This window comes from Haplochromis burtoni, unplaced genomic scaffold (genome assembly GCF_018398535.1).
Source record: "Haplochromis burtoni strain Fernald_Lab_line unplaced genomic scaffold, NCSU_Asbu1 Contig_398, whole genome shotgun sequence".
In the NCBI taxonomy this organism is placed as follows: Eukaryota; Metazoa; Chordata; class Actinopteri; order Cichliformes; family Cichlidae; genus Haplochromis; species Haplochromis burtoni.
In genome coordinates, this window is record NW_024582759.1 from 118,693 (window position 1) to 131,695 (window position 13,003).

The 13,003-nt window shown below is 41.1% G+C and overlaps 1 protein-coding gene across 1 annotated transcript in view; it reads right to left on the bottom strand.

The window, feature by feature from the left end:
* Positions 1–13,003, bottom strand: part of ror1 (receptor tyrosine kinase-like orphan receptor 1) — a 129,753-nt gene that overhangs the window by 96,273 nt on the left and 20,477 nt on the right. The gene's annotated exons all lie outside the window — the stretch shown is intronic.

Here is a 13,003-nt window from a genome sequence, read left to right on the forward strand (position 1 = left end):
GGGGAATAATGCCAAACATATATTGCAGAAAGTGAAACTTTGGTTGGTAATCAGCTACATGCAGGTACATGCTGGTACATGTCATGTATGCATTGCTGAGAGTAACACAGTCACACGTTCTTCCAAAGTCCCAATAAAACCTGACTTGACCTGTCCTTAAATGGCCCTCCACATACACGTCAGTGGGCAAGCCATAATTACTTTTGCAATATTCATCCATTGGCATCCACTCTTAACCACTTGAAAGTCTTTAACAGGAGTAACAGTATGAGTAACACTCTTTTCTAAAGACAAAATACACACTATGTATATTTATGAGTACAATAATTCTTTTTCTCTGTCATACTTTTATTAAAAAATGCAAAGCACAGTTCTGTAAATTCCTGTAGCAACCTGTACGATAAAATCATCACCGATACAGAAAACAAATCATCAAAATATTTGAGGGAATGGATCCGACCTTTAAAAAAACAACAAAAGAAAGCACAACTATATACTAGATTAGGATTAATGAGGCTGATACAACATGTTGAATGGTGTTTAAAATGGACTTATTCCACTACTTTGAAGAAGTTCCCAAAATAGTAAAACCACAGAGAAAAGAACAACGAACTTTAGTCTAGGGACTGAAGTCACCGCATGCTGTCAACGTGAATTATTTCTTTTGATTACAAAAAGAGAGGGGAGAGAGAGAAAAAGAGCAATTCATTTAGCCATGTGTGAAACATCTGCAAATTAACACCGTTTTCTGTAATGTGAAAAATCCTTTGTTTCCCTTTTTCGCTGGGATAGTTTGACAGTTCTCTCCCACAGGTCTCAACAAATGTTTAGCTTGATGGAGGGAATAACTTCCTTCTGAAACACGAACATGACGCCTCTCCAATTGGAAACAGCGATGTATTTGGAATACACTTGACCAGCTTGTGTTGAAAATCTTTTTATTCCTTTTAATGCCAAAGCCAAACCCCCCAGTCTTTTTTCTCCCCCGCCCCATCCCTTCCCTCATGGTTTAAGTTAGCCAAAGATGCCTGCATTTGATTAGGGCTTCAACGTCAATAACGCCTGTTTGGAAAAACACCCTCAAAGGGCCCTAGAACGAGGATCAAGAGGAGGGCAACTGGTTGATAGGGCCGACCGAAGGAGGGATTATTTGGAAGCAAGGGGAAACATGATAAGGTATTGTGACTTCATGTGCAGTCCACATGTTACTGTATTGTGTTTGTGTGCCCATCAGTGCGATGATATGACAGCTCCGCTTGACTGCTTAAAACACAAATCTTTAATAAGTATAACCGTGGAAACAGGAGGAGACAGAAAGAACAAAGCAGAGCCGAACATTCGAGTGAAGGAAGGACATCGATGATGGATGAATAGGAGACGTACAAAGCACCTCAGTTTACAGATGTGGTGCAAAAGCTGTGCGGACAGAAGAAGCTGAATTTCACTGCTCTTCTCTCTTCCCTCTGGTGATTTTTTTTTTCCTTTTCCTTCCACAGGAACCTAATTGTGGCTAATTTGGGGTTTTTGTGATACTAACTGTGAGGTCAAATAAATGTTTGCTCATGTGTGTAAGGGAGATAATAACGCTACAAGCCCTTTCCATTCTTCCACTGGAAATACAGGGCAACTGGGGAGCAGCTGGAAGCCAGGATGGCAGTAAAATTAATTAAAACCTTTTATATATCTTGTATAAGGCGGTCAATTTTCCACATTTTTATGAAGTAATTCTACAAAAGTGCAAAATTTATTTAAAATTAGTTAAGGTATGTCACTTATGTGACCTGAAGCTTTGTTTGAATTAAGTTAAAAGTGCACCCTGGTGATGATGGGTAGATCACAAAAGGTGCATGAGCCGATTACGTGACAGTTATGCAGTATACTTCAACATACATTCTATATATAAAGTATAATCAGTGTATATGAATAATTAGCATTTTTTATGTAGGCAGAGTCATGTTAAAAGTAGCTCACTAGCCGAAGAAATGTATGCATCCCTGCCTTAGCGGGTTAAATCTGTTTTATTTGGTGAGTGTTGAAATACAAAAAAGTAACCAGCTCAACTAAATTATAATGAACATGCGGGGGAAAGGCCACACACGATTAAATGATAGAGAAAATACTGGGTGGATTAATCAATGATGGAAAAACTTAGTAGCTGCACAGCTCCATTCAAAATCCAAAGAGAAAAAAATGGTAATCCTGATTTGGCAGCACTGCTTTGTGATATTAGAACATTTTCTTTTTTCTCCTTTTTTTTCTAGCAGTGAAATAATTACGACATCACAGCACACGCTCATACAAAACACCCTCTGTGTTTTTGTGAGATTCAAGTGAAATTTTGGTGATGGCTGAATGCTCAGTGGTTAATATGCACTGGAAACCGCATGCATGCATGTAGGGTCATGCTGCAGCACCGTGTACTTGGTGCTTGCTCTGCCAACAGTGGGTAAGCCAAGCAGTCGCTAGGAATCAACAGTCGAATGGTTGACAAACATGGAACAAAGTGCTTATATAATATTGTATATGTGAGCATATTTGGGTTTAACGTGTCGTGTACGTGTGAAAAGACACGCTGCATGTGTTTCCGCATACACAGGATACACTGCCTGCCTTTTCGGGGCATGAATGCTTGCCTAAATTAATGCCACAGTGGAGGTGTGTGTGTACATTAGCGCCAGAAGAGAAAATCCTTTGCATGGCCCCTTATGAGTGGCTAAGATAGACAGAGTGTATGACTAGACTATGGGTGGTCCTTTTCCTCCCTCCAATTACTTTGAGAAAAACAAAACTTCTCTAAACCAGTTGGCCCTCGAGAAAAATCATATGATGCAGCCATCAAACTGTTTTTTCTTTGCTGTTCAAAGAAAAAGACAAACCTGCTTGTTCTTTACATGTTGCGGACGTTCCTTGCACGCATGTGTTTGGAACTTTAAACGCGCACCTTTGTGGATTCAGTTTATTATTTTCTCAGTGCTAGAAAAAAAAAACATGCAGTGCATGGACCTCCACTTTAAGTTCAGCACACGTCATGACAGGCGTTCACCCTCGAACTAAACATCTGCAAACATGCGGCACTCTAAACCAAGCCCGCAACCTCCAAATACACTCGTGGCTGGCTTTGAGTTTGGTTTTTTTTTTCATACCACTACTAAGAAAATACTTTCTGAGGAGCCGGGCAGCAGCTACACAGCCATCCACATCTTAGCACCGCAATTAATTGAAATTAGAGCTAAACAACGAAAAATAACAGTGTTATTGGTTAAAAGGAACGAGATTTGGAATAATATTCCCAGCTATAATAAGAGTACGCACTACCTTCAACGTATTTAAGACTCATTTCAAGTGATGTCTATTTAATGCTTTTAATGCTGTGTGCTTTCATATTTATTTGTTGTCTTGTGTTTTCTTATTGTACTGTGGATGTTTTCTTGTACACTGTCAGATTGTATTATTTATATTTCTTAATTAGCATAAGTGGAGTTTCGATTAGTCCTTTAACCAGATGCAAAAACAACTCAGCAGCCCCAAGCTGCTATTGGAAACTGCTTTATATGTTACAAATGTGGCACATTAGGATGGATTAGAGATATGTAATAAGAAAAGTAAGATTTATTTAATGAAAGGCAACAAACTTCTGCTGGATCTTTGCAAACAGAAACCATCCCCTCGCTCCATTTCACAGCACCAAGCATTAAATATAGCAGCGAGAACTCATGGCCTTATATACACAAATATATAAGCACTCACGCAAACATATATATGCAGTGGCGGGAGAGGTAGAGGTGTAACACCCCGTGTCACCTCCAATAACATACCAAATCCATCAAAGCGCCCCAGCATGCAGAATTGAAGGCTGCAACTGCTGGAAGCACAGATGGTTTAATAAAACAGCACTGGGGCAAATGAAGGCTTTGTAGATTACGGCACATAGTGTGCCATTCACGTCATGGGCTTGACCCGTGATTATCATATATAATCCCATTACTGCCACATACTCTTTCATCCAAATATTTAGTACAAGTGCCAGCCTTTCTGACAGTCAGTGTACATTTAAAATGGAAAGCATGGAACGTTCACAGGCAAGTTTTGCATCATGGAAAAGCATTTCATATTCCAACTACAAGATATGATGGAGGAAAACGTCAGTTGATGCAATAAAAATAACTTTGCCCACTGCTTGAGGATCAATAGTCACAGCCATCATTGTGCAGAAGAGACATTTCACTTAATATAATCTTCTGCCTATAATGATTGTAAAATTTGTATGTATATATGTCTCTAAGTACCCAATCTCCTCCTTAATGGGTGGTTCAATCTTTTCAAAACATTGCACAAACATCGTCACATATACGGTGATTATTAACATCTGCATTATAAATCTCAGATCTTTTGATTTTCATATTTGTTATCTTAATTTCATCATCTCCCTGCAAATGCCATGTTACACTGTCCATTTGCACACGCCATATGCATCTGGAAAATTAACGGTCACAAAAATTTGCACCTGTAACGCAATTTCATTTAATTCCCCATAAAAGCCTGGCAAAAACTGCCCACAGGGCACAAAAAGCACACCCACTGATTAAAAACAAACTACTAAATGTCAGCTCAGTTCTTGTAATGTGACTTAAATCTGCAGTTTCAGGCCTACTGAACACAGAACTGCAAAACAATGGGCTCCGATTGGAACTAGTCTTTGGACTAATTAATGTAAGGTAAGGTTGAGTATCTTTTTAGAATGTGGAAATATATGAGGACAATGATTCCTTGTCAAGAATTCCTTTGTAATAATTCCTTGGTAGATAACCAAGCTATCATCACACGCCCACAGTCTCATACTGAGTGCACTAGTTCAAGAAAAAACGGATTCTCTTTGTATCATAATCATCTTTTCTTTGTTTTTTCAAAATAGACTAACATTCAATAACATTCAACAGCTGCAGCTGGCCTTTTGTTCTCTCTGGAAAAAGGAAATAGTTAGATGACTGTAAAAGCTTACAGTAAACATTTCAACACACTGGATTAGATTTGTTTTTCATACAATTTATTCTGGTTGCCAGTGAGGAAAAAGAAGTCTGCTTTAACATTTCTTACAGTCACCTTGATCACACCATGGATCTGACTTGTGCTCCACTATGACGCTTGGACACATGCAGCAATTCTAACACCCCCCCATGTGCCAATCAGCCCACTGTCCATCAACAGTCTCATACACAAACTCACCCAACTACTGTGAAAAAAACATTTTAAACCACAAAGGAGAAGGGCCAGTTTGCCAAAGCACAAACCCAGACATTACACACACATGCACGCACACACTCGTGCACACACCACAGCGTCCAACCTGCCCGCCTGTCAGCACACCAAAAGGCTTCTTTGTCCTTTGATAACCCTCGTCCAGCCGTCTCTACAGGAGGCTGTCTTTCTAACAAGTCTGCCCATGCAGGAGCTCTGAGCTGGGGGCAGAGAGCAGAACAATGCCCTCTCTCGTGGAGGACGACTGCTCACGCGGGGAAGTATAATGAAATCCATGTCCCACCAGCCTTTCCCAAACTAACAACAAATTCCTCCAAAGAATTCACTGATTTAAAAAAAAACCAAAAAACTATATCTAGAGCCGTGGCCAAGGCACCCTCAAAGGTCTCTCCAAACTCTCTCTCTCTATTATTTTTAGTAGCTGCAAGCAATAAAAGTACATTATCCCAAACAAGCATCAGGACTAAAGTGGGGACAGGAATCTGATGTTCTGGATTTGGGTACAGACATGTTAGCCAAAACAGAAGCCTGGAACTAATAAGAGTGGGAGAAATCAAAAAAGGTGCATACAAAAGAGGAAGAAGTAAAGCAGAGGCAGCAGGGACATGGAAATGCTGACCTCTGTTCTGTGTGAGATGGGCTGTGAGGAGTGAAAAGTGGTGGGGCTCATAAAAATCCTGTCTTTAGTTTGCAGTCGCTGTGGAAATCCCGTCTGGACCAGTCACCACAACAAACACTGAACTGTCCATGAATCACATCTCTCTACTTTCCCCTCTCAGTTTCCCCTTTTAAACATCTCGTCTTGCAGTCAAAAGTGGGAGCTAAATGGGGGAGATAAATGTTAAATTGTAAAATGCTCTTCCACGGGAATGTGCCATACACACCATGTTATCATTAATGGATTATTGTTGGTGGCATTGATACATCTCCCCTTTAAACAGGCCTATATGTCTTACAGATGTTACCTCATCCCAAACAGAACTTTTCCCCATTTTTACCTTTTGAAGACTTTTCTTGATTTTGTTTTGTCTTTTCGCTGATATGAACTCACCTTTGTCCCAAAACTACTTGTCTGAGCCTTTTGTGTTTAACGTTTCTGTCAACACTTTAAAGGAGTTGGCGGCTTTGTGAAAAATGAGCCAGAGCACATAGTAAAGGGAGGTGATTTCCCCTGAGCCGCTTGTAATTGCTTCAAGCTTGGACCAGACAGGACAAAACCAGGAGGCCTGGTGCAGGAAGTAGGACAGGAAATGGTTTGTATTCAGCCACCGAGGCAGCATGTTGGCTTCTCCTAAGAAGTGGACTGGGCATATGTGTCATGACGTCATCATCATTCATGGTTTCTGTAAGATTGTACTGGTTTTAGACATATGCAAGGCTGAAATGCAAAGTAAATTGCACATCTTCTGACGTCCAATCAGACTTACCACCAGCATCTTTGTCCCAGTGTTGGCATGCCATTGATTTTTCTAGGTCATTTTAAGTCTTAGTCCATGTTCCCTAAGCTCTCGTGGTCTGGTTCCTATCTGGGGGGTCAATCTGATGCTGCAGTCTTTGCCAACATTCATACAGAGGCTTTGAAGAGCTGCTTTAAATCAAAAGACTCAGACTGTCTCTTCTCATGCTCAGATTGAAAACATAACTTGCTTGTGCGCCTTTACTGTGTCAGCAGTATAACTTACTACAAATGAGTTCAGAAAATCTTTCTGTGCCCACATGCAAGAAAAATGGGCAAAGATTTCCAGAGAAGGACAGACATTTCACGTAAATGCCTCTGAGATCTGGACACTATGTGGAATTCTGAGCACACTTCACTAAATACGCACAGGGAGCCTTTATTGATTTAATGACTAAAGAGGTCTGATCTAATCAAAAAATCATCCAAGTGGCCATAAACAAAAGCAGGCCAAGGTAGGCGTTTGTTTCTATATAAATGGCCCTTGAGGGTGAGAGTGGCATTACTCACTCCCCTCAGGACTAAAAGGACCAGTGAGCGCTGGGCCATGGAGACTGAGCAGAGCTGATCTAAAGGATTTCACCTCTAAAATAGTACAGCTGTCTCATTAACTCCAAATGCCTCGATAACTGAACAGAGACCAGTTGGACCACCAGCGGTAAAGAGAACACCCCGGAGCAATGGAGAGAAAGCAGGTGAAAGTTAGAATGAAACTGGTGAATGGGAAGAGGATTTTTTTCTCTCTTTTCTCAAGCGATCCTTTTCCATTCCTGCCTCCCAAAGAAAAACCCTGGGACCTTCCTTTGCCATCTTTTCATCTCCTCCCTCTCTCTCTCCTTCGCTTTCCACATTTTCTTCTTTCTTCGAGCTAGGATTAGCTCAGCAGGACACCGGCATTCCTTCCCCACTGGCAGCCTTTGTCTTGCCATTCCCACTCCTCCCAGTGTCCTCTGCAGCCCTGTGCCTTACCAAGAAAACCAATATACTGGCAACAGCTTTCACTTTTTTTCTCCCCCCTCTGAAAATGGCAACCAGTTTTACATCAATACAAGTATTAAAGGGCAAAGTGATTCCGTAAGGAACCACAGGTCAAAGTGTTGGATAGGTCTACAAACAAAAATATACTGTACACTAACATTTAGACGGGGTCGTGCCTACAGTGTTGCACTCCACTTCTGACTCGAGGTTGGGGGTGGCCTTGCAGTGACTTTGATCTGGGGTCAGTTATGCACTCGTCGACTACCTGGTGTGATGTTTTGTACGGGGGTGGGGGCGGGAGGTGTTGAGATAACGGATACGCAGTCAGAAACAGGGCGTAGCTGTGCTCTGCACTGCTGCGCCCCTCCAGGAAAGGTCAGCATATTGTTGCAGACATGTGTTAATCCTATTACTCCAATTTCTGTGTTTGAGAATCAAAACATAGGTAACATGGTGCTTCTTTTGCAAAGCTTCAACCCACTGCTATCTTCGATAGCCACCAACCAGAGGAGCTCTGTGGTTTTTAATAAAACTACAGCAACAGCAACAATATTAATACACAATAAAAGGCGGTTTCATAGTCCAACAACATTCCCTCCTGACAATCTTATCTGACCTAGGAAATAAACACTGATGGCCTCTAAAAAACATACCCTGCTCAGTGAGCTGCCAGAAGATATCATTTTACTTCCCATTATTTTCATCGTAGATTTAGACCTTTCTGCATTTTGGCTGCAATGAAGCCATCAAATGTTTTCCTTTTCACCTTGGCAAAGAGGCTGTCTAAGCTAGCCAAACTGTGTAATATTTGAGGTCTTTGTAAGTCTGAGGCTGAGAGCTGAGACCCAAGAAAACTTTATTTCAGGGGTATCTGGTTTTCTACATGCATAATACGGTGATATTTTCCAGATTTTTGAATGGTTAGACTACTGTAACCCAGCTTTTCTTCACTTTCATTCTATTTGCTGGTTGTTGTACACAGTTCAATCGAACACAAAAAGATTCACGCTATGCGCAAATCTGTCAACTAGTTTTAAAAGTAAAATAAAAAAATAAATAAAAAATGAGTATTAATGATTTGCCAGTGTTAAGGTCAGTGCATCTAAGCTGCTTGACCTTAGCACACAAACCTTTTATACCTGTATATTGCCTGTACAGATACAGGTGTCAAGCAACCAGCAGATGCTACCTAGACACAACTAGCGAGGTTCGGATGAGGCAGGATTTATTGCTGCGCAGGGAATATGGGGAGACCAGGGGTTTAAGAACCGGCTGCTTTCAAGGAAGAAGCTGCATTATAACAATATGACAGCTGTCAGCAATGATTTACCAACCATAAGATACTCACACACAAACCTGAAAAGCACATGTTGGGTTTTGGTTTTATATTCTGATCCAGGTTGAAATCAGTGCATGCAAGATACTTGACCTTAACACATAAAACAGACAAGGACAGCAGGAGAAAGGAAACTAGAGTTACTGCCTCGTGGTTGAATGCCAGCGAGGCAAGCTGCAGTTTGAATGACACGCCTTTTCAAACCTGAAAATGTGTATTTTTTTTATCATAATATTGCTGTGGTTGCCCATAAATTGACCAGTAGTGAAATGGTAACAAGTGTGACACCAACTGGAACGTTTGCTTTCAAAGTAAAAGCTGAACCTTTTGCAATGTGTTATCTTCAGTGCTTTTACTTTGAAGGCAAATCGTCCCCATCTCTGGTTTGTGTCACACTTTTTCTACCACTCAGCCAGTAGTTTGCAAGCATCTACACCAAGTCTGACAAGACTTCAACCAATACGAAGCGGTTGCTGACCAGTCCCTTGGCCTGTGTAACTGAGCCCTTAGACTCAATTTGAATGAGTTCATCCTTGAATTTGTGGCAGAATTCCATCTAGGCACACATAGTATTACATTCACAAAATGGCACAGAAGTGAGATCACAGTAACTTTGTCTATGTGGCCCCCAAAACCCATTCATCCTTGAGTCTCTCCGAATGTTTGTGCCAAATCTTAAGTCGAGAATGGGACAGAGTAACAAAAAACCAGTTTGCATAAAGATGGTCACGATGAGAAAAGATAGAAAGATAAACATCCTGTGAAGGCAACAGGAAACCTGTGATTACATGCTCTGGAAAACACACAAACCTCTATACTGCTGATAAAGATAAGCCTGGTGCACTGTTAGTATACATACAAAAGTAGACATGTTTTATTGTTAGTTAGCTCACTAGTTTTATTAGCAATACTCATGTCTTCCCTTTTAATTTCTATAATGAGTGAATCAGTGAGAACACAGTGCCCTCAGTGTGTTTGGTAATTACACAGATGGGATTTTTCATATGATGTCCAGGTCCCAAAAGGTCCCGTGTGTGTGTGTGAGCACTGCTCTCAAGCCGCTAGCTTAGTTTACACAAAAAGGTCATTTTAATCAGGTGAATACCAGGACGCCAAATCTACGGGTCTTTGCCTGAGCATAAACAGAGGATATCCCTGGGCTCAGCCGGGATCACATACCTGGAGTCATGGAAAAGTCATTTCTGGAACAGACTGGAGCAATCCAGTAACCTCCTGCCCTCCTGCTCAGCTTTCTCTCCCTTCAGACTCTGTATCTGAATCATCTCGGGTACGAGCGTTCATCCTCACGTCTCCTCATGTCTCCTCACGACTCCCCCCCCCCTCTCTCGCTTGCTTCCCTTAGCTCCCAGATCCTTTTGACTATTATTATTGTATGGCTTAGCAGCCGGCCCACGAGACCACGGGGTCAAATTGACACAAATGTACAAAAATAAAAACACCATTACTTACACAAGCATGTTCACATGCTTGAAGTTACACATTTGCACAAGTGCATCGCATTCAGGATCACAAAGACATGCACAAAAGATACACCAGTCAGGCCAAAAAACCCTCATCAGGCTTATGATAGTAAATACATGACGTCTGTTTGTTGAATGAAAACTCACTCCTGGTGTCTATGTCTCCTTTGTCTCTCGTTACTGTCAACAAGCCATTATTATTTCTTAGGCATATGTTTTGTTTCCAATCACAAAAAATAAAGAAAAGAAATATGAATTACGACTCATGAGGCGTTCACTATTTCGGTTTTAAACATGGGAAATTTGCCACACACAAGTAAAAGCCTAACGATGTAATAAAAAAGTCTTATTTTAATAAACTTTAATGCTAAACAGTGATTAGATATATTACTTTGGTTGTGCAGTCCAACATACACCCTGGGCTCTGGGCAAATATAGGGGTCTCAAGCCAAAGTCAATTCAAACTTTTTGGATAACTCGGGCCTTTATTAGTGATGAGTGATGATCAAACAATGAAATATCTAACTGAATCCGAGGTAGCTGCTTGTAATGTGTACAGGAATTTGCAGCCTCCCCTTTCCTCTCTCTCTGCTGCCGTCTGGCATTGCCTCTCTTCCTGTGGGTGATAACGTACCGATAAGGACTGGCTCTTTATCGTAAATGGACACCAGTTAAGGTAATGCGGCAGCCATAAAGTGGTGACCTTGTTATCGCAGTCTGATTTGTGTTGGAGTAGATAGACATTTTGTCTTGACTGTGTGTGTGTGTGAGAAACAGCGATAGAAAGAAAGCCCTGCGAAACTTCACAGCATGATAGGAAGCTCTATATCTCTCAGATAATTATCACACGGTAATAGAGTAATCAATATTAAATCAGCTGGTAATCACGGCTTTGAACCACTTATCAGATATAGCTTTACAGCGTCAGCACATTAACACAACAACAGCACACGCTTGCAGCAGACAGACCTTGCTGACTATGGGAAACTCTACACTGGTACTGATTAAAGACTTAAAAAAAGAACAGTGAATTGTTGTGGTCGCTTCTATTCTGAGGCTGCCTCTTATCCATTTGCCTCTATCAGTAGTGCTCACTTGTGGAGGGCACTGGAGCCTCTGAAAGGCCTGGATCATTAAGAAACCACTCATTCACTTGACGTGCGTTTCTCTAAGTGGTTGTTGCTTGAGCACATTCTTAAAGGAAAAGCATTGGACTGAAAAGCATCTGAACAGAAACATCAGTTGATGTCTCATAAGATTTAATTCATTTTAATTTATACAGCTCCAAATCACAACAACGGTCACCTCAATGCTTTAAACTACATTGCAACAATATAGGAAGAAGCGCAACAATCAGATGACCCCATGTGAGCAAGCACTTGGCGACAGTGGGAAGGAAAAACTACCCGTTAACAGGAAGAATCCTCCAGCAAAACCAGGGTGAAGTAAAATGAATGCGTACCATCATGGCATGGAGGTTATAAGAGAAAGTGAGAGAATGAGATCCAGAAATGCGACTCATCCTCAAGTCATTCATTGTGGGAGGTGAATTGTGAGAGTGTGTGCATGGATGTGCGTGGATGATGATCGTACTGATTCACACATTCAGACCAAAGAGAAAAAATAAAAGCAGCAGCAGGTTTTTTCTTCCAGATGTTTTACCGAATCTGACTCCTGTCTGAATTTGCTCAAGGCCACAACAATAAGAATCACTCAGCGTGGGATAAGAGCCAACCGTTTATTAAAGAATAAAACATCATCCTTCTGTCTGCACTGACAGACATGCACATTATGTTTTAACATGAACAAAAAGATGCACACAACTTCTAGGCGTTCCAGTTCCACTAAATACGCCTGCACAATATACACACAATGGAGGCACTGTGAGTCATGCTTTAAAGGGGTCAAATGGGTGGCTTCTGCTATTAAAACTCCCTCCTGGATCGTCTGTGCTGACTTTATATGTCACCTTAGTACAGTACTTTGTTGTTAGAAACCTCCACACAAGCTTTTAAGATCTTATGAGTAGGGGAATAAATTATTATAATACTGAATTCCACATGATAGAATTATGCATAATTTAGGTTTCCAACAGGTAATGGCAGAGGTATTATCTGATTTGAGTAAACGTAAAACCTTTTGCCAACCCCTTTGAAAGCAACACACATCATTCATACACCGCTTCCTCTAAATCCAGTCACTGAAGTCCGAAGTATTGTGTGTGACAGGTGAAGCGAGGCCACTCTCGGAAAAACCAGAAAACGGGTCACCTTAATCATGAAGCACTCCAAGGAAATGGCACAACCAATCCAAGAAACTGTGATAGCGCCATGCCAAAAAACCTGAAAGCCACTGGAAGGGATGCTGACTGCATTACACTCAAAATGGGAAAAATGTATAATCGCAGACTGATTTAATTCCATTTAACAAAATTACAAAATGACATCAATCATGCACTCCCTGTTTTTCCAGCAATCAAAATGGGATTTGTGTACT